General features: G+C 53.4%; 1 long non-coding RNA gene across 1 annotated transcript in view; it reads right to left on the reverse strand.

Annotated features, from left to right (window-relative positions):
- LOC116962608 overlaps positions 1 to 22148 on the reverse strand; it is a 50649-nt gene that overhangs the window by 27939 nt on the left and 562 nt on the right. The window contains exon 2 of the long non-coding RNA XR_004407671.2: positions 5450 to 5630. This is a non-coding gene — a long non-coding RNA (uncharacterized LOC116962608). The remainder of the gene's footprint in view (positions 1 to 5449; positions 5631 to 22148) is intronic.

Raw genomic sequence — 22148 nt, forward strand, 5'->3', positions numbered from 1 at the left:
AAAGCGACCTCAGTGCTGGGGGATGCATGAACCTGGGAGGAGATGAAACCCAGCGAGGATGAAAAGAAGTAAATCAGAAGGTGAGCAGAACAATGCTAGGCTGTTAGCTCCATTGATTGCTTTTCAGCTGAATCAGCCCCAAGACATGAAATGCAATGGGAAATGCAGGGCAACTCAAATAAGTAGCCCCATTATATGAGTGTTTCTCTCTTTGTGCCAGGCTGGTTCTCGATAGCTCTCACCGTGCTGGCTGGCTTTAAAAAGCATGAGAGTTCGGATCGAGGCACAGCCTGATGGCCCTGATAGGCCACTGACTTCAAGCCACATGGCCTGTTGGTCCTACAACAGGGGAACAAGGAGGGAGCTCAGCATGGGCAAGAAGCACCCACAGGTTTGTGTCACAGTGAACACACGACCGGCTGTGGGTACATGTTCACCTGCAAACCCGTCTGCCAGCCAACACTGGCATTCCAGCTTCTGGAAACTACCACACTGGCACCAAAAATGACATTTAGAACATCTGCATGAAATCTACCTATGCTATGACAGACCTGGCATACCTACCTTATCTGACGGATACACACTCAAGTATATTTCATAAAAGAAGAAGAGAAACTAACTTCCATAAATCCCTCTTATCTAATTGCTGCTATTGTGTTCTCATGGGACATGTTGATAGGGCATTTGTAGATAAAATTCTGCCTCGTAGCGTGGTGAACTAATTCCCTGCAGACATTGCCTATGTGAGGTAATTTGGCCATAAGTATTTCTAGGGAGCAATTTAAAGGCAAGTCTGTGACTCCCCCCTAAGACCTCACCAACATCCCTCCACTACGGAGCAAGGCAACTCCCAGGAGTGCTAGGCAGCACACTCACCTCCTCTGGCTCCACAAGGCCAGGGACAGAAGGACAGGGGACAAGGGGAAGGGTTTCTCAGCCATGCTCTCTCCTCCGTATTGGGAGCAGAGGAACGTGCACAGGAGAAGACAGCTCAGAGGAGGAGAAGGGAATCTCAGGCTAGGTATTCCCTGGGTTAAGGAGGTGGATGGGAGATGAGCAGTCCCCTGTGCAGAGCTGTTCCTCCTGCCACAGCTTTTCAGACCAAATCTGTGCCCAGTACAAACATGGTCAGGTTGAGCTGTGGCCTGTAATATCTACATAAGAGACTTCCACACCACATTGTCACTGCAGGGACATGCCGCTCTCTTCCTGCCTTGTTCTTCCTTTGCTGCTTCTGTCATTTTTCTCTCAGGTTTTCCCTCTTTCTTAGTGTCTTCATCACCTCCATACCCCCACGCACCTCGCAATCCCCTTTCCCTACACGACACCTCCCTCCACTGCCTGCAGGTCTCCACCTTCAAGAAACGAGGCAGGGCTCACACCTGAAGAAGCACAGCAAGGATGAGACAAGGGAGGAGCTCAGAGGAGGAAGAGGTCTTCTTCATCCCCCAGGCTAGCCCAGCAGGACTGCCCAGCCTGAGACCTGGCCCCACACCCCAGGCACAACGCTGATGGAGGTGCCTGCTTGGGTTGGGATGAAGCTGCACGGACACCCGCACAGATGCTGTGCTACCACGTGCGGGATAAGCCGGGCAGGGAGGTAGCATGAATCCCATCCAGCTGCTCTTCTAGCAAGGCTTTTAGTCCTCCCCCTCTCCTCACGTGTACAGGTCTGTCATGCATGTGCCTCTCAGGGCTGTCCTTGGCCAGTGGCTGTGCAGAGGGTGCAAGGGGGAGGTGAAGTGGCAGGGGCCGGGGATGGCCAGCTGCCAGTCATGGCCTGTACCAGGGTCCCCTTTGCTCCCCTGACACACACAGAGACACGCGGCGTGGCTGCTCGGGGAGGCCCAGCCGAGGAGCCTGCCCTCCGCCTCTGAATCCCCACTCTGTTTCCCAAGTGACAAACCACAAACTCCCTTTCTCTTCCCAAACAAACAGAGGCTTGAGTGAATCACTGTCTCGGCCCTGGCACACAGCACCCCGGTCATTATAGATTCTCCTCCATCACCCAGCCCCCTGCAAAGGTCAGCATGCAGCCGTGCCAGCGGAGTCCACAGGCTGCACCTCCCTTTCCCCAGAGCATCCCCCTATGCAGCCTGAAGCACAGTACTAAAGGTAAGCATGCCTTCACCTCCCTCTTCCCCATCCACCTCCTCTCCCCCAGTGTTTGTGGCTACCGCCTGTCCCATGTAAAGGTAGGGGAAACTGAGGCACGGCATGGTGACCAGTGAGAGACCTCGCTGGGATTATGATTCAGGAGACCTTAGCAACAAGGTTTTAGAGTCAGGGCCATCTCTTGGCTTCAGCCCCCCAAAGTTCATCTTGCTGGGCTTTAAAGTAAAGCTAGCTTCAGTTTTTGCAAAACCTGGTCAGAAAATGCTCCTCCTTGTCACCAGAGACTTGCACGCATCCACACACCAGCATGAGGCGAACCACCCCTCACCACCTTCCCGCCCTTTCCCCTCCACCACAAACAGAACTACCTCCCTCAGCAACACAAGCACCCGAGTGACAGATTTGGAAAAAGTCCCTGCCGCATAACAGTAAGGGCTTGTAGTCGTACTCTGTCCCAGGTGAGCACCTGCCTCTGATGGGCCTGCCTCGGCTCCCGCCCATGGTGCAACCCCATTATCTGCCGACATGATCCTATGAGGAACAATAACACCCCTCCCAGGCCCTGTGCACTGACCGTGGGGCTGTGGGGCGGTCAGGGCTGGAAGGCAACATCCTCATGCTGAGACACCCCTTCCCTCCCCTTCCTCTTCAGCACAACGCCCACCCTCCTCCCAGCCGGCGTCACCGCCTCGTCCCCGCACAAACTCTCTCCAGGGCAGCAGGCAAGACACTGTGCAAAAGCCCCTGGGGAGAGACAGGCAGAGATGTGGCCACCAGCCAGAGGACATACTTGACTCTCTAGGATCTTCTTGGACCCGGGGTGGTGCTAGGAGCGATGGAGCTACAGGCAGCTGGGTTTCTGCCTCACCGTGCATCACTTCTCAAGGCACCTGGGAGACCAGGACTGTTGTAAATCCTGAAAGGGGAGGGCAGCTGCCTGGTGTGGGACATGGCTCACTCCCCGCTAAGACTGTAATTCAACCCTCTTTCAAACCGTCTTGCCTGACAGGAGGGACTGAACCAGGCTGGCTGCGGCATGCAGTTGCATCTGTTGAATTAGCCAGAGCACACACGATCCGGAGTGTGTGCCAGATGTGGAAGGACAAACATCACTCGAGCCAGCGTCAAGCCAGAGTTGTGCAGACAGATAATACCCAACGCAACATAAACCTTGCCAGTACAGAGTTAAGCCAACATTGTTTTCTAAACAAATCTGAAGCAGCAGAGTGAGTCCATACAGGATCAGCATTTTCTGACATGTAGCCACAGCAGTTTTGACCCAGTACCAAGCTCCCTAGAGTTGGATTTATTGCCTTGTCCACCCTGAGCCAGTGCCAAAGCCATGTCCTGAGAGGGCTGAGGAATTTCACCAATGCCAAATGGCTTCAGAGCCTCCATCCGGAAAGAGCTTACCTTCTGCAAACTCCCCAGGAACAAAACCAAATGCGACTGCATGGTCACACTCCCTGCCAGGCCCCAGCCCAGAGGAAGAATGACACGTCAACAACGCTACAGTCACTCTGTCACCCACAACACACACACACACGCGTGCGCGTGCTGAGTGGTGTGAACCACGGGGGAAAAGATCACTTCACAGTATTGTCAGCTGGCAGCAGCATCCAGAAACGACCCTGCCAGGAGACATCAGCCCTTCCCGAGGCTTCCCAAAGCTGCTCCTGCTCAGCATGGCGTGCACCAAGGGGTCACGAGGGATGGGAAGTGCTGGAGAGGGAGTGAGGAAGGGGTGTTGTTGAAAGAGGGAAAAGCAGGCCTCGGGTGTACCCCAAAAGGGGAAAAAAAAAAAAAAAAAAAACAGCTGGTGCTACCAGACAGAAGATGAAGGCAGCAGTTTGGGTGGAAGGGTAGGTGGTGGGGAGGGGGCTTTGAGGAACTGCAGCCAGGGAGGGCTGATGCCGAGGTCCCGCAGTGGCAGCAGGGACATGTACGGGAAGATGCCCCCTCCTCGCTGGCATCACCAGGTGGGACCTGGGCAGGAGGGGAGCAACCCATCACCTCCTCCGGGGGACACCCCAACAGCACCGCTGCCAGGGCTGCGCAGCAACACAGCCCCCGCCAGCCCCTTCCCCTCGATGAAACACAGCAGCCCCAAAATCCGATTCAGAAAACCCTGGCGCCTGACAGAGACTGTGCAGAGCCTGAAGCCACAGCCTGGCAGGTGCGAATCCCCCAAACCTCCCTTCCAAAACGCGCTCCTCCGAGGTCGCCCTCTGCTCGCTGCCTTGCCTGCAGCTCGTTGCTTTAGGGTCTTGTTCTGGGGAAAAGCGCTTCCCGGCACGTCCGTGCTCCTCGAGGGCCGGCAGCGCGTCCGGGCCTGCTCAGGCGATGGGAGAAACAGCTGCTCCCCGCTCCCCTCCCATCCCCGCGCCGCAGCAGCAGCTCCAGCAGCACAGAGACATGGCATAGGAAATAGTGCGGCTGATCTTCCTGCCTTCCCTGCGGAGGAGCTGGGAAAAGGGGCACCGAGGGCAGCCCCAGGCAGCGGGAGGCCCTTTCAGGTCCTCCCAAGAGCTTTGCGCCCCAAAATGGGTCAGGCTCAGCACAGGGCCCCCTTCACCGCTTGTGCGGGGCACATGGTGTTCCCAGCTTACGAAACACACTGTCTCCGGCAGGAAAACCTCCCTTCCAGCCGGGCAGGAGCACCAGGGGACAGCAGAGAAGCAGCGACTGGGCTGGATATTCAGAGGAGGTACCTGGCTAGGAAATGGAGGCCAGCACCTTCCGTGGCGAATCGGGATACCCAAAATATCTGTGAGACGAGGAGGGAGGGGGACCTCCCCCCCCCCCCGGCATGCCCCACTCTGGGTAGCACGATGCCCACTCCTGCTCTGGTTCAAGCTGCACCCCCGGGAGGAGCCAGGCCAGGGCCACCGAGCCCAGCCGTGCTGCTGGCCAAACCAGCCTGCGGATCCGTGGCTGCAGCGTCAGCCCGGCTGCCTCCCCTCCCAAGAAACGGGGAAAGGGGGGAGGAAAACGCCGCGGGGAGAAGAGCAGACAGGTGTGTGCCCAGGGAGGGATGGGAAAGGAGGGAGACGCACTCGGGACTGCGCGCAGGGGACCTGCAGCGCTTCCCCTGCTGCTCTGCAAACATCCCCTCCCTGCACACGCATGCAGAGCTGCAAGGGAAGGGGGTCAGAGAGGAGGGAGCAGCTCTCCATTACGTGCGGGGGGGGGGGGCTGATGAAAGCCCAGATTTTGTTCACAGCGTAGCAGAAACCCCTGCCTTTCCCCTCGCTCGCGTCTCTGGGGAACAAGGAACAAGAGGGAGGGAGGGATGGAGAGAGGCACACAGACATAGGTGCCGAGGTTGGCTTACCTCGCGGTGCCCGTGCTGGGGGTGCCTGGGTGTGCGGGAGGTAAATCCAGGGCTCCGTTCTCCTCGGTGAGTGCTGGGAAAGGCCTCTCTTCAGTCACATCAAGGAGTGGCCTGTGAGTAGGTGCTCCAGCTCACCGCTCGATCGAAGATGCCATGGATTCATTGCGAACGACTTCGCTTTCTGTGAGGAGAGGAGGAAAGGGGAGGGAAAAAAAAAAAAAAAAAAAAAAGAGGAAAAAAAAAAAAAACACACCAGCTTAAGACTTGGAGGGTAGATTCACTTCTTTCTTAGGTTTCCAATAGCAACTGAATATACCACAGATGAAGATCCAGGGGGTGGGGGTGTGTGTGTGTGTGTGAATGTGTGTGTGTGGGAGGGACGGAGAGATGCACAGCTGCGGAGTCCGCAGGCAGTGCGGGGTGTGAGCTAGTCAGGGCACATCGGTGATTATGTGAACAGACAGCTGGACACGGGCAGCAGAGCAGACAGACAGACGGATGGAAAGAGATGTAAAGGATGTAAAGAGGATGGCCTGTATCCTAAGAGCCCAGCTGTCCCACTGCACACAAAAAGGAGGCAGCACCTGGCCCAGTGTGGGGTAAGGTGCCCACGGAACCGCGCCAGGAGAAGGGGAAGTGTGCCTACACGTGCGGCCGCACGCATGCAGACACGCCGCCCCCCAGCCCTGCTCACATCACCTGGGCACACCCCCCTGCAAAAATCCTGTTCACACTCACACGGCTACACAGGCACACACACGAGCACACACACTCGCCGGCCTTTTCATAACCCCCACCTTCCATACAACCCCTAAAAATTCAAGAGTCCCTCCAAAGGGTGAGGTGCTTCTCTTCTTCACATACATCCTGCACCTACAAGGCTGCACAGCTGTATTAGCACACCTATGCGATATTTCAGCTATCCATAACACACACACATCAACTCCACCCAGCCTGTTCCACCACTCATAGGACTACACAGCAAAAACATTTATATACTGCACAGCGAACACTGACCACTGCACAAATGCATGCTGACTATCTGAACATACCTACTGCACAGAAACTCCTGACCACTGCACAAACGCACATCATTTAATAAGCCCACATTCACAGCAAAGACCAGAAAAAGTGACATGTACACACACGCACACAAACACCTGTATCAGTGCAAGCAGCACACCATCATATCACAATGCACACCTCTGTAAGTAAACAAAAGCACATAAAACATCCTCACATGCTTAGAAACATAAGCCAAGCAAGCACCACTGGCTGCATATCCCCCCACAAATATATGGTGCTTAGAAACTGCCTGCAGCATACAAACTGGTCGCATCAGATACTGTTACCTACCTAACTCAGCCCACACAGTGGCATACCATCCTTCTGGATCCTAAACGCTAGCCCCAGCATCATCAAACACCAGCCATATTCTGTCACATGGAAAACACAAATACTCATCAACATCCAACACAGGCAGACAAACACAAACTACACATGAAGCACAGACAGCCAGCATCACTCACTGAAAAAAAAAAAAAAAAATTACATCCCTGAAAGTTATGAAGCTGGAACTCACTTTGGAGGCAGCAGTATTATTCTAAGCACCTGCACACACACTTGCTACTGCCACACACACTCTGCTTAAACTGCCTCCATCTCTGAGATCTGCCCTGTTTTTGCACTTTCTCTAGTTCTGCCCATTCTACCATCTCCCAGCAAAGTCTGTGTATCTGTCCACTGACACGTGTTGCAGCTTCTGGAGTCAAAGTCTCTGGAGTAGAAAGTCTGTAAAGGCATCTACACTCATCCCTTCTCCTTTCCTCCTTTCTTCTGGTGTTAGATGTGCATAATTTGCACGCAAAGAAGAGTGCAAGGTCCCACCAGCCCCCAGTGCTCTGAAATCAGCTGATGGTGGCATCAGGGGGCACAACTGCAAAACCTAAGCGTGGTGAAGAAGTACATAAACCCTTAAGGGAAGCAGAGATTTGGCCAGGAAGGCGCCAGCTTCCCCCCAGGCCCCAGGAGAGACCATGAGATGCGCGAGGTGGGTAAAGAAGGGGTGAGGGAAGGAGTGGAGATCGGCCTGGCACCAGGGATGGCACAGCGAGCACTCTGCCAGGTTTGTTTAACAAGATCAGTGGTGTCACAGCGTGATACTGCTAGCGGTGACAGAGACCGATCAGGGCTCGGCATCAGGGCAAGCGTGTGTACCTCTGTGCCCCCGAGAAAGGGAGGGAGGCGTGGGAAAACATGGGATTTCTGGAGGGGGGGGGGAGGTTAGAGCAGCTGGGTGTGGGTGCAACAGCAGGCATGTGGTGCAGGGGTCTGTGGCTGCACTGGGATCAGTGGGTACTGGCACAGGTACAAAAGGAGGAGCCCACAGACATAAAAGGGGCTGGCATGGGGGTGCCTTGGACACAGGCAATGCAGGGGCTGTAGTCAGGTCTAGTCCCAGCCACACGAAGGGAAAGTGGAGCGCTCACAGACACATCCCAGTGTAAGTCAGTGAAGCGTACGTTGCAGTGGCCTCCCCCAAGAACTCCCTGCCCTTCCACGCACCGCGTGCCCCAGCACCCTGCTTCCACAGCTCCTCACCGAACACCCCCCAGCCCCCTTCCCGGCGCATGCAAGCACACCTTCCTCACCGTTACTCAGGCATGCAAACTCTCCGCTCCCCAAAGACACCTGCTTCACACCTTCCCCCAGAGCCCTCCCACCCTCCCATGCACGCACCGCACGTGGGTTCGTGCGGCAGCACAAGAGGAGCCGGAAGAAACCTGTGGGGAAGCCCCCGCCACCACCTCAACCCCTCCAAACCACCCCCTCTTCCCCTCTACCTCCACCACTGCCACCACCGCTCACTTTTCAGAAGAGCTTTGAAGGAGTAAAAACTTCCTTTCTCTCAGCGAAGCTTGGCCTGTGCACCCAGGCAATTTCAGCTTGCTGGGAACGTCTGTTCCTCAGCACTGTGCTCAGTTGTACCTGCATGCCTCTTCCCACAAACATCCATTGTGCATTACAGAGGATGAATAATGCAGGATGAAAGGGGACAAGTGGGAGAGTCTTTTGGGCCTCAGAAAGGCACATGGACGGAGCAGAGTAGAGATGGAGCTGCCTCGTTTTGTCAAAGCTAACAGATGCTGCCAAACCTGGAAAAGTTACCATGGCCTGAAGTGCTACTTGGGTTAAAGTACAGTCATGAGGGCAATCTAAAGAGGCTTTTGGACTCGGGATTTCTAATAGGTGTTGAGAGGTAACACAGAGGTATCTTGTGTGGATACACAAGATCTTCATCTCTGAGATAGTTAGTATTGAGCTAAGCAGCTGAAGAGAGCCACTAGTGGAAAAGGGAACCATCATCCTAAACTGACCTCTAAACCATATGCCCTGTGCTTCAGGGGCACAGAAGAACCACCATGAGTGGCTAAACAAAGGAAAAGGGAGAGCGAAAGCAAGGCAAACACGAGGCAAGGGAGATGCGTATGTGTGCTTGCACATGTTCATCAGTGTGGTGTTCATCTTGTTCATCTCAAAGGCCTGCATTTTGCCTCACCTTCACACGCCAGTTTTGTGCTGGCAAGCAAGGAGACCTGGAAGATGCAAAAACACGTGTGTCTGTCAGCATTTCCATGAGTGAGTCCACCTGCGTGGGATAATGCTGAAAGGGGGTGACGTGGACAACGTGGTGTCATGTGTGCCCATGGGTGTGCAAGAATCTGTGGCCTCTGGTGAGCATCTGTGTGTTGGTGTTGTGCACGTGCCTGCCGTGGGCAGCGGACTCCAGGTATTGATGTATGGAATGTGTACATGTACGTGTGTGCATCCAAGCGCTGTATTAGAAGATGCCTACGTGTGCGAATCTGTTCTCTGGTGAAAACACCGGTGCATTTGTGAGGTGTCATAGGGAGCCATGTGTCCTTTGTGGATTGTTTTGTGCGTGTGTGTGGTGGCTTTTACACCCCCGTGCAACACCAGGGTGCTACCACCCCCCTGCAGAGTGAGCATCCTTGTGAAAGCAGTGCTATGAGTACAGCACCAAACTACGGTAAGTGTGCACGTGCTGCGTGCAGCCCCGGCTGTGTGCAGGTTCGCAGGGATGGGATCCCTCTCTGGGTGGAGCAGTCCATCTGGGTCCTGCACTGCCTCTCCTCCTGGCCTCTGCTTTTCCTTCCTCGCCTTCCCTCAGATCCCCTCGTTCACTGGCAGCAGCGTACTCTGCCCCGGGAACCAACTCCCACACACCAACACACAGCAAGGGAACTCCTTTTCTTGCAGTTCCCTGGTATCTTCCTATATCAAGAGCCAGAAAGTGAAGCAAAACCTCAACGGGCAACCTGAACTGGACTCCATGTCCTTGTCACCCATTTCCAGCCGCCCCAGGAACTGCATCACAAACCCACAAACTTTCACCCAAACCCCAAAACCTCCACCTCCAAACCCAGAGCACTACAAACCAGACTCATGGCTCACATCCAACCCATGGGCCTTCTAAAGCTCACACAGCTCAGGTAAGGCAGCTCAAGGTAACAGAGTTAGGAGACAGCAGTGTCTATAGCCAGGAATATAGAGAGGCTCCTGCAGCTGCAGTGGTACCTCTCTGACGTTCAGTTCCCCAGCCAGAATCGCCCACAGCTGGGTTTGGTGTAAGAAACCTTTCGCACAAATTGCAGACAGCACAGCTCAAACTCAAGCCTCTGGAGACAAAGCAACACGTCTTAGCTGCTCCATCATTGCTCTCACATCAGAGGGCTAAACCTTCGGCTGGATCCCACATGTACTGAGTAACCTCCAGGCTAGGACCCAAAGCATGGAGCCTGCCCACTTGGAGCACCTCCTGGGGCAGTGGGACTTGAGCAAGAAGTAAACCCCCAAATCCATTTCTTTAATCCTTTAACCAGTTCTGTAGATCACTACCTGCCTCCCAAACACCCTACCCTGAGCTATACGTGTTTGTTCTGGGACTGCTCTAAATTACTCAACTGCCCAAATTGAAATGCAAACAGCTGGCCTCCATTTCAGGCTTTGATTTTGCCCTATATCCCACTCTGCACCTATTCCCTCTGGAGGACAAAACTAGCACACAGGAGCCAGATGTGAAAATATGCACACCTTCCCTGGGAGGCTTCACAGGCTCCCAGCAAGACCCAGTTTAATCCAGGCCCAGGATCATGCAGTTTTGCCTTGAAAATGCAGCCTAACACTTCAGCTTCGTCTGTTTTGCCTCTACTGCAGTCCCAAATCTGTGATATCGCCAAATTTCACCCAACCCTATACACTGAAAGCCTAGCCTCTAAGCTCAAATTTGCCACCTTTAATTTGTCTCCAGGTTTCTTCTGAACAGAGACCCAGCCTTTCACCTGGTTGCTCAACAACAAGGCAGTGCACTTTTTACACATAAGAGTGCTCAGTGCCAGATCCCTTCCCTGACGTTTTCCCCACACCGTACAAGACAACAGGCTGGGAAATCGTCGCTCTCTGATCTGCCAGGTAGCAGCAGCTGTGACCCACGATGCAGGTCTCCGGGAGCCAGGTTAGGATCTTCTCAGATTTTTCTCCCTAGAGAGGAGCCCTGCTCATGGCTAATGCAGCTACCTTTTCACTGCTGGCAATCCTGACCGAGAAAAATAGCCCTTTGTGTTAATATTTAAACGCCCACCACAAAAAGCACGGGTCCAGCCTCAGTGGCTGGGGCTCTCCCCTCTGCAGCACCACCAGCATCACCACTTCACTCGCCTCAATCCCTCCCTCACCTCGAGGTCTTTCCCTCCAGCCCTGCACCCTCCCCTTCCCTCCTCGTCGTCACAAGCAGCTCCTGCCAATGCCTTTCCTGCGTCCTGCCCTGCAGCCTCGCCAGCTTTCCCAGCTCCGCTGGGCATGCGGGGAGAGAGCCTCTGATTACCATTCAAGCTGGATTCTCATTAGGCAGAAATGCCCCTCCAGGAGATCCATTAACAGTCCATAAGGTTAACTTAATCCAGCCAGTCTTGTGTGGTCTCTGCCCAAATTCCCTATTACATTAACAATCTTGAGCCTTAATTAGCATGTGAGGCAGAGGTGGTATTATTAATGGAGATAATACAGAGCATTAAGAATAAACAGACCAGGCTGTCTCTCCCCCACCATGCATGCAAATCCTCTTCTGTGCAGAAACGGCATGAGCTTCCCCTGTGGGCAGCACATGCTGAGGGGCTGGGGTGCCCCAGACAAAAGATGAGCACTGCGATGCAAGGCTAGACCGGTGCAGGAGGACGGTGGAGAGGAAGCAGGATCCCAGAGAGACCCTTCATCTGCTTGGGAGAAGAAGGGCTGCTAATGGGAAGATGACAGTGTGGCAAGTCCTGTGAGGGAAATCCTTGCACTGGAGAGGAGCAGCCAAGTCCCTGGATAATCCAACCATCCCACCTTTCTGGGAAGCTTGGGAAAGCAGGGCCAAGGTTGCGTCAATCTCTTTTCCCTCGAACGCTTGATTCGCGCTGCCGTATGTGTGCACATAGGATAACAATATGTCCTTGAACACCCTCTGCGAGGAGGGGGTGTCTCCCTGATGGGGAACGGGCTGTAGTAGCTGGCTGCAGCCAGGGAAGATGCTCCTCATGAGCCTCCTTTCTGACCACTGAGCCCCAGCGCGCTGAGAACACAGTACAGGACAGAGGGGGTTCGGGTGGTGGAGGGCTGTAGTCACCTGCGGGATCGGAGAGCAAGTGGATGGGGGCTCCTGCTCGGCACAGATTCACGGTGCGTTGGGGGAGGGATGGGTCTCTCTTGGGACAGCCTGGTGACTGGGCGCACAGGTCAAACCAGCTTGGACATCACAAGTGAAGGGGCAGCCTGGTGCAGGCCCTCTCCCACCCCAGGCAGGGCCAACGGCTCCCCCCGGGGAGGAGACCCCCCTGGGCGAGAGGAGGGGAGAAGTGGTGCTGCCAGCAGCAGCAAGGCACTGGGGGAGGCAAGGGCCACAAACCGGTCAGGGCTGCCAGCCAGGCTGTGCTGGGAGAGCTCGCGTATGGCCTGCTGCCCTTCTGTCACCCCACAAGCCTGACACTGTCTTCTAAAACATGCACTTGAAAAAGCGTAAGATAAAAACAGGGGAGGGTGGAAGCAGAAGAAGCCAAGCCGAGGAGGCACAGTCTAATCGCAGCACCTCTGGACTACTAATTCACGTCTCCAGCAGCACCCAGCAGGCTGGGAAGGGAGTGGGAAGCTTGCCACGGGGACCTGCGACAGCGAGGAATGGCATCCTGGCTCGCTCCTGAGGCCTGACCCGCGCGGTTCAAGCTGTACCCGGCTCCGTTGTGATCAGCGTATCCCTCTAGGCGCTGCAGAGAGGCTTGTGCTGGGGGAAATGATCCCTGAAGCACAGAGCAATCCCCCGTGCCTTGGCCCTGAAGCACCCAGCCGGCGCTAAGTAGCCTTGCTTAGCACAGAGCGGGACTGCAGGCTGGCTGCTTTTTCCCCGGGCAGCGTCAGGACCGTGCTCAGCATCAGCCCAGCTGCCTTCACGTGCCCGGAGGCGCAGTGGGCAGCAGGCAATGATGGAGGCCCTGAGCAGAACCCAGCTCTCCCAGTTTCCAGCACAGCAAGCTCCCACTCCCCCAGGCCCACCAGCCAGCCCCTGCCAAATCCATTTGTCCAATCTTGCGCTTTCTGCTAATCCTGTCGAGCCATCCTTTAAGTTGCTCTGAGGCAGAGATAGAAAATACAATCGATGCCTTAAGAAGCTTCCCCTGACCTTGCTCAATTCAAGATAAAGGGCTTTGATTTAAAAAATTACAGTGGGGGTCTGTCACTGATACATCGCATGGATTAAAGGAAAACAGAGACACAGGATGCAGCTGGTGTTAGGTGAGCAGACAGGGAAGGGAAGAAAGGCTACAACCAGCATGGGGGAGGAGACAGAAGAAAGGAAAGGACAGAAAGTAAGAGGGGAGGCAGAAAAATACCTTCTCCCTCTCTATCTCCACACTTGACTACTGGCAGAAAAGCTTTATACACACGTGGTGTGATACCACATGTCCCATCACTCGCCTTGGCTTGTAAGGAAGAGCGAGGCAGCTGCACTGTCCCATGGTGGGAACAGGCTGGGAACAGGCTGCTGGGACTGGAGAAGAGCTCCTTGACCCACGAGGGGCACCCAGTGGGGAGCAAAGACTGAAATCTTGAGGCATAAACAGCTGCTGCAGAGATCTCACCACCGCTTTCTATCCTTCTGATGCTGTTCAGGCCTTTCTGCCTTCACCTCTTGTCCCTTCCTTCACCCCAAACCTCTCCCTTCAACTCCTCTCCTTGCTGACAGTACTGTCCCTCACTCTCCCCGCTGCCTATGCTGGCCCAGGTCACATCTGACAACATCCAAGCAGACTTTCCACCACTCAGCTCAGTCCCCTACAGCCCTTAATTCAAAGGTTACTTGAAACAGTTTTCCTCTGAAGGAAAAGCCATAAAGGCTACGGAGGGCACCTTCTTCTTTCCTAGTACCCTCCAATACCACAAGGTTGTTGCACCCCACCAGCACCTTTTTCGTCCTGGCATGAGCCTGTTTCCTCCCTCTGAACCTATTCTGTTTGAAGACAACTCAAAAGATGGCTGATGTTTCATTTTCATTCATCTTTTCTCCATCACCTGGCTGAGGGTCTCAGCTAGCCAGGAAATAGGAGAAAACCTTAATTTCAGCAAGGGTTTTGTTGCTAAATCTCTCAGAAAATCTTAATTTCAGCAAGGTTTTTGTTGCTAAATCTCTCAATCTGCCATAGAAGAGCCTAGTCCTGGCCTGGGACCTGACTCTTGGGTATCTCTTTCAAGTGTCCCTGTGCTGTGCTGAGTCCTGAAAGCCTCCTCATAGGCAGTCCATGTCCTCTTACCATCTCTCCCCACTCTCCTCCACTACCCATCACACGGGTTGAATATCCAAGCCATATTTTCCCAAGACCGTTGTGTCTAGACTGTCCCACCATCAGTCTGGTTATCTGAACACCTTTCAAAATTTCCCTTCCTATTTTCAAGCCTCCTAGGAACCTGCCTAGTCCTGTCGTGATGGCCAAGGACATCCTCAACTGGTTTCAGAGTTTTTGCTCAGCTTCTTCACCTCCCCCTACACCATGCCACTGCATCTGACAGAAGCCTTCACCTGTGCAAGGCCTGGCACAGGTCATCTCTGCGATATCAATGCCCCCCATGTCCTTCTGTCACTACAAAGCTGCACTTCTGTAGCTAAGAAAGAGGCAGCTGATAGATGTAGAAAGATGAAAGGTGAAGGGCTACTGGAAAAGAGACAAGAGAGACCATAAAATGAGACAGGTCTATAAAAACACGGATGACACAAAAAGGGTAGAGGTTAACTGTCTTCCCACCCAAGAATTAAGGGTCAGAAAATTAAACGAGAAAGTAACAAGTTCAAGACAAACGACAGGAGGTCTTGCACTGCACACTGCATGTTTAGGCTGCAGAACTTTCTACCGTGAGATTTTGTGGATGATAAAACTTTACCTGACTTCAAAAATTTGCTGGACAAATTCAGGGAAGAAATGAATCCACAGAGACCTATGAAGTGTACAATAGGTCTTCTAGCACAAGGTCCCTCAGTCACACATCACTGGAGGCTAAAAAGAATGTTCAGAGGAAGTGCTCTCACACAGTTGTTCTGTCTTTATGCTCTTCCCTCTTTCAGCCACTGTTGGAGATAGTGGGCTGGAAGGATTCTCAGACCTGGGTCGGTAGGGTCCTTCCTATATTCCTATGGCTTTCCATAGGCAGGCTGACCCAGAAGTCACAGTCAAATAGTAGCTATGAGTAACAGTACCATTTTGGTGCATTAGATTATATTGGAGATGAATGGACAAGGGAGCAAACAACAGAGCCTATTCCAAGAACGATTTTTTTTCCCTCTGCCCTAAAGCTGGAAGGAGGTCTGAGATCATTTAAACTAGTCATCCCAGTACAGATCCTTGCTGGAAATAACATCTGTGCTTGAGTGCTAACCCCCTCAATGCCTTGTTCCAGACCTTTTAAGACCAAATCCTCTTTCTCTGTTGATAAACACAGAGCCCTTTCAGCAGTCCATATGTAAAAGGGCCAGCCCCCTTGAATTTCCTTCCATTTCCCTGACCTGTCTATCACACTATTCACGGCAGCCTCTCCACACTAATCCTTTTATTATGAACTGACTTGATTTTCCTGGCCTGTGACTGCAATGGGGAAAAAAGGGAAGGGTGCTAATCCTTCTGACCTTGTTGTCCCAGTTCTGGACCATCTGTGACTAGGAACTCAGAAGAGGGAAGTCTGATCCTCCTGAGCCCACTATCCCCAGGCCAAGCCATCTTTGTCTGGAAAGAGGGAAATGCTCCCTTTAGTAGGTTCAGCCTGTACCATCCTAGAAAGTTGTTTTCACAAACAGGCACTTTTCACATACAGGCACTTCCTACAGGATTACTTTCTCGACTACCTCTCCATCCAGAGATGATGGAGAGATGGAGGGAATAATGTCCTCCACCTCCATCAGACTCCATTTACTCATTTCTCCTGTACCACCTCTCCGCTCCCTCAACAACAGTGTCTACAGGTTCTCCCCAGACATGAGAGAGGGAATCAATAAGAGGTGAAAGGCAATCAAACACCTCTCAAAATTTTCCAGGCAATGCTGCATATGAAGAAGAGGCCTTGCAGATCACTCCACCTCCACCACTGGCCAAGTCTAGCTTGGTCCCTTCACCCTTTTTCACCACCACGTGTTTCCTTGCTGCAAGCTGTTGCGTGTCCATAAACCTGCCAGACTATTTCATAGTCGGTCTGAGCACTCACGCCAGGAAGCTTGCACGTATCATCAGAACCAGCCAAATATTCTCCCTTTTGCTCAGCCTTATCCCATACCTCTGACTTTGCCCATCTTTTGCCACCTTAAATATTCCCTTCCTTTCCTTGGTGTTTACAGTCCTCAAATACTTGTAAACTGCTATCATATCATCATTTAGCCAAGCTCTACATATTTAGTTCTTTTAATCTCTCCTCATAAATAAGTCCTTCCAGCCCTTTCATCATTTTTGTTGCTCTTCTCTGAATTCCCTCCTATTTATCACTGTCCTTCAGCTAGCGTAGCACCCAGGTTTGAACGCCGGGTTTTCCAGACTGGTCTCATTAAAGCCTTGGAAATAACATGAATCGGGCCTCCCTTGTGCTTCAAGGTTTGATGTTTCGGGATGTACTTGAGTACACAGATGTCAGGAAAGCTAACTCACTTCATACATGGGACACCAGGTAATACAACTCAAGACTGTCTCTTAAAGCACAGGACCTCTCCCCACGGAGAGGAAGAAGCATCTTCATGAGAGGTGGGGAGAAGAAAATACATGAACAGGTAGGAGGGATGTCCGCCAGCTGAACATGGCACACAGCTACGAACACACATACTCACACACCTCGAGAAGAGATGGAAGAGGTGCATATGCACACACATACACATGTGCTCGCTCCACAAATAAACCCACGTACAATTGCCTGCATCACACACAAGCACATACACAAATGCACACAGGAACACATGTCCATGGGTAATACGGACAAAGCTGAGGAGGGAATGGCACACACACGCACACAGACTTTGTGCACGCACAGATGTGACGTGCATACCAGACAATAGGACAGACAAAGCCTAGCAGAAGACGGTTCTCTCCCTGTTCACAAACATACATGTTCTCATGCATGAACCAATGTTCCCAGAGGAAGGATAGCTCACAGAGTCCTCATAGCAACCTAAAAATACACAGGCAGCTCTGACCCATCTGCTCTACAGATTGAGCGCATGAGCCATTGAAAGAATGAATACAAACATATGACACCTTGCCTTAAGGCAACTGGTAGCCTGTACACCATCCTGAGCCACAGTCTGCACAGCTATAGCACCTTCCATGGTGATTAGCTTATCACCCAAGCCATTCAGAAGTGAGGTGAGTGCTGAGGAATATAGAGGGGAAGGAAGGGACTTCCCCACAGGCCAGCTGTGGCAGGGCTAGGGATCCCTCCTGCTCCTTTGTGACCCCCCTCCCCAAGTCACGCTGCTGACAATCCTTCCTCACAACAGTATTTGCTCCATCTCTCTGCTATCGGACTAACTGACACCCACAGGAGTCAAAAGCACCCCCAGTTTCTTGCAAACAACCCTCCCCCTGCGGCTTACCAAAACCAGACTGGTGTTAACCTTGTGCGTGCCTGTCTCTGTGTAGGGAAGAACAAGTGTTCTTGGCCCCCAGACACATCTCACCTCTGTGAAATTCATGTTGCACCGTCAGCTCCCTGGAACAAAATTCTGTGCTAAGGGTCTGAAAAGCTGGAGATGCAGTTCCCGGGGTGAGTGCAGATGGGAAGGAACGGCCCCAGCATACCAGTTGTGTCAGCAAAGGGGGATGGATGGGCCTCACCTCCAACAGCAGGGCAGATTCTCCTATAGGGTTTTGATCCCATGCCTATCTCTGCGGCATCTGGTGCTATATCTTAAGGCACCTTGTAGCCACTGTGTCTACCCAAAGCAGGGCTGCCTGGGAACTTTAAAGACTCCCTGCAAGAGGCAGCATCTAGGGACCAAACCCATCATATCATTCACCTCAACCTGGCTCCTAATGGCTTGTTTCCCACCCCTTATCATGCTGTGAAAAGAGTGACAACTGCCCTTCCCTCCTTCTGTACCTCAGCAGTCAGCTGGAACTGGGTGTCCTTTTGGCTTGTAAGTGTTGAGCAAATGAGGTCATTTCTCCTCAGTGACAGAAAATTATTTGGTCAGTCCTGTCCATGAGGAAAGCAGTTCATCTCAGGCAATAGCTAGGTACCCCTGAGCTCCCAGGAGACCCAAAGGACTGCTATAACTCCTTAAAGAGAAAGTCAGGGAACAGCAAAGCAAGCCACAAAACTAACACTGGCTGGGGAGCACATGAAAGCCAGGGCACGAACGCAGCTTTGCTAAAGTAAAGCTGTAACTGCTGCCAGACCACCTCGCCACTGAAGCAAGCACAACAGCAGTCCCACAGTCATTGTCACCTCCAAAAGTGCCAAGCTTGACTCATCTGGGGCTTTAAATACAGCCTTCATCTGGTTTGCAGCTGCAGAAAACCCATCCTGACCCAGCTGAGAGAAAGGTGGGTCACAGCCCTTTGGTCTGCTCCCTGAGCTTTGCAGTCTCCCCTTCCAGACCAAAAAGAGGATTTCTCCCGTGGATTCAGCCTGACTCCCTTCAGTGGCTCAACCCCATGTCCTTCTTCACCCCTCTTCGCAAACAGAAAAGCATCAGGGGACACTGAGTTCTGCCCCTGCAGAACCCCAAAGAGAGCCCAAGCACCTGCTGTAGCTCAGCATCGGGACCAGCCTGGACAATCCCCACCAGCAGAACTCTGAGTGTTACCGGGGAAGCTGCAGCTTTCCCCACACCTACCAGCAGCCTGGCATCCCTTGCTGTTCGGGACAGCTCTGATCTTCCATGGAGGAGAAAAGCAAAAGCTCCTCTGTTTCCAGAAAAGGGGATATTTTCCTGGAGCACATTTGCTGTGCCGTTAAGCTGCTCCTGTCCTACTCTGGTGCCCGGGCACGGATGAGGGCTGCAAGTGTGTTTGGGGAACATCACATCCCTTTCCCAGATCAGGGTACGTCTCATCAGCTCACAAGAGTGCGAGGACAGAGGTGTTCCCTGCATGTCCTCTGCCCTCCCTCACACCAATAAAAGAAACAACTTAGCCCAGGCCCACACTTACAGGGGACAGAGGGAGAAAACACAATATCTGGGATGAGGGAGAGAGCAGCCAGGTCTCTCTCTCTCTCTGCAAATGCGCTGATATTTTTTGACACAGCTGCTGACAGCACCGGGAGGTTTCAACAGGCCCTGATGTGACCACTAGCTTTTTTCCCAGTTGAGCAGTGCTCTCCACCGCTCTTCAACAGGGTCAGATGAGGCAGCTGCACTCTGCCTGGAGCTGCATCTGGCTTCTGACATGACCCAGGTAGGAACAAACATCACGGACATCATCACAGCTATGCTTCCCTCCCTCCTGCCTTCCCCCTCTCCCTGTGACTTTCGCCTTTCTGATTTTAGCTGCAAGCTGCCCCCCAGCAAAAACTACACCTCTGTATGCCCCCTTTCCCCAAATGCCCTCTCTACCCTCCAAGCGGCTTCTGCTCCACAGCTCAGCTTTGCACCGGCGCAGCGGATCAGACAGCATATTCCCAAATACCCACTTTGCCTGGAGCTGGGTGAAGAAAGGGAAAGGCCACACACCCACAGTTCTTCCCTTGGTGTCGTAGTTTTTGATGGGGGAAAAGCAATGAAAGTAGCTTGCTTCATACCAACAAATCTGCATGCTTGTGGGTTGGAAGCCCTGAAAGCCAACCACATCCCAAAGGAGAATAATAGGGTGAGGAGGGTGGCAGGTGGGGAAGGGGCTGGGAGGTGAGGGAAAAAAAGGTTTTTAGGCTCTGGAAATCAGTGAAATTAAACTGGCTGTTTCTCACCCCCAGCACCGCATCGGCACCCCTCCACTCCCTGCAGCTTCCTCACTGCTGCTGGTATAGTCTGCACAGAGCAGAGAGGCAAGAGGGGGGCTGTATTTAAATATATTAATAATGCATGCACCATGCAAATGAAGCTTCCTTTGAATATTACATTAGTGATGCTGTCAGGCTGCGCTTCCCAGGACCCAGGAGTGACAGCATGTGTGGGGACAGGGGCAGGGTGGGGTGGGGATGCAGGTCACCAGAAATTCCTCTCCTACCCCAGCATAGCCTCCTTTCTCCCCCTCCACCCCAGCTCCCCCACATCGCACACACTCCCGCTCCCTCCCGCCTCCCGGTGCATGACAAATTCCTTGGCTCACAGCATGCAATGCAGCCAGGCTCCCCAGTCCCCTAACCCCCTTCCAGGAACCACCACCCCTCCCCTCCCCACTCCCACCATAATCTTTACCCCCCCACCTCCAATCTCAGCAATCCTCTCCCTGCTTCTCAGCTCGGTTGGTCGCTCCCTACCTCCAGGGTGGGGGTAAGGGTCGCTCTCCCCAGCCTTTAGGGGAAAAGGAGGGGGAGCAGGTCCCAAGTCTGGCCTGCACATGTGCACCCACTTTGCGTGCACGCACCGGCCCTCGGCAGCAGACGCCTGCGTGAGCCCCGAGCGGGTGCCAACGGACCGCGGGCCGTGCGCGGCTGCAAGATGCAGCACCCGAGCGATGCTCTCCTCCCCATCTCCGGCACCTCCTTCCCTGGATGCTTGCAAGGATGTTTGCAAGCGTATTGTTTGTGCACAGCACCCCCCACCCCCTCCACCCCCCCCCCCCGCACACACACCCACATGCAATACGCACACACGTGTGCTCACATGCAGGGGGGAGCCACACCAGCAGACACACACAGGAGAGGGCATTACGCACAGCAGCTCCCGAATATGCTGCCTGCTGCAGCATTAGCAGGTTTATGCTGCCTTTCCCCAGCCAGATCCAAGCCCTGGAATGGGAACGGCAGCAGCTGTGCACTCCTGCCTGTCCTGGGATGAGAATAGGATGCGTCTGTTTGTCTCTCTCCCCCACCCCCACGCCTCCTCCTTCCCCCTCCTCTTGCTCCCATTCATTCATTCAGCTTCTCCTCCCCCCATCCCATGCCCCAAAGCAGGAGGATCCTTATGCATAAAAATGTGGGCATGCTTTCCCTGGTAGAATAAATGGGCATGCAGACACACTGCAAGCAATGCATATACACGTACGTATGCATTCGAGTAGCTGTCCTGGGCCCCTACATAAATATCCAGCTCCCACCACCGCCACACGCACACTCACACACCCGACAGACACCACGCAATGACTTTTCTGCAGCCAGTCAGCCTCCCAGCAGAGCAGTGTAAAAGCAGAGCAGAGATTTACTCACTCCCCTGCATCCAAACCAGGCGAGTGTTCACACACCACACACGCACACAGACACACAGACACACAAACACACGGGGGGGACACACACACCCCCCACTGTCTGCAAAGGCTCCCCGACAAAGTTTGCAAAGGGGCAGGGAGCAGGGGGCTGTGGGCTGAAGCTGTTTCCTTCTCCTTCCCATAACTGCAGGCAATATACATATATGTCTGTGCATCTATATCTGTATCTGCACATGCGTGTCTGGGGGGGGGTATGTACATATACCTATAGCTATACCTGTACATATATATGTATATGCACACACAGACATATACATATGTATACATACCTAGACATGTATCCCCTTTTCTTGCAAGGTCTGAATAGAAGCAGACCAGTCAAACCCAGCTGCGTGCAGCAAGCCCTGGACCTTTTCAGCATCCTGATCCTAAGCGAGTGCATGCACACACACGCACACGCGTGCGGGCACACACACACACACACACACACACACACACACACACACACTCTGAAAGGGAGACCTGTCTCCAAGCCTCTCTCCCCATCCCATCACCCCATGTGGGCATTATCCTTCCCCCACCCCACCCCCCCACCTCCCTCTGGCCACTTCCCCATCTCCCTCGCACTCACCCCTTGCCTTCATCCTCAGATCAGAGACACCCACCCCCCCCCGGGAGTGCATGCACTGGGTGGAGGAGAAGGGCAATGCATCCATCCTGCCCTTCTCCCCACCTCGGTCCTCCCCCTCCAATCTCAGCGGCTTCTCCGAGAGGCGACACGGACGACAACAGGGAGCCGAGGACACGCGAGG

This window comes from Tyto alba, unplaced genomic scaffold, assembly GCF_018691265.1.
Source record: "Tyto alba isolate M040663 unplaced genomic scaffold, T.alba_DEE_v4.0 Super-Scaffold_2, whole genome shotgun sequence".
NCBI classification, from domain to species: Eukaryota; Metazoa; Chordata; class Aves; order Strigiformes; family Tytonidae; genus Tyto; species Tyto alba.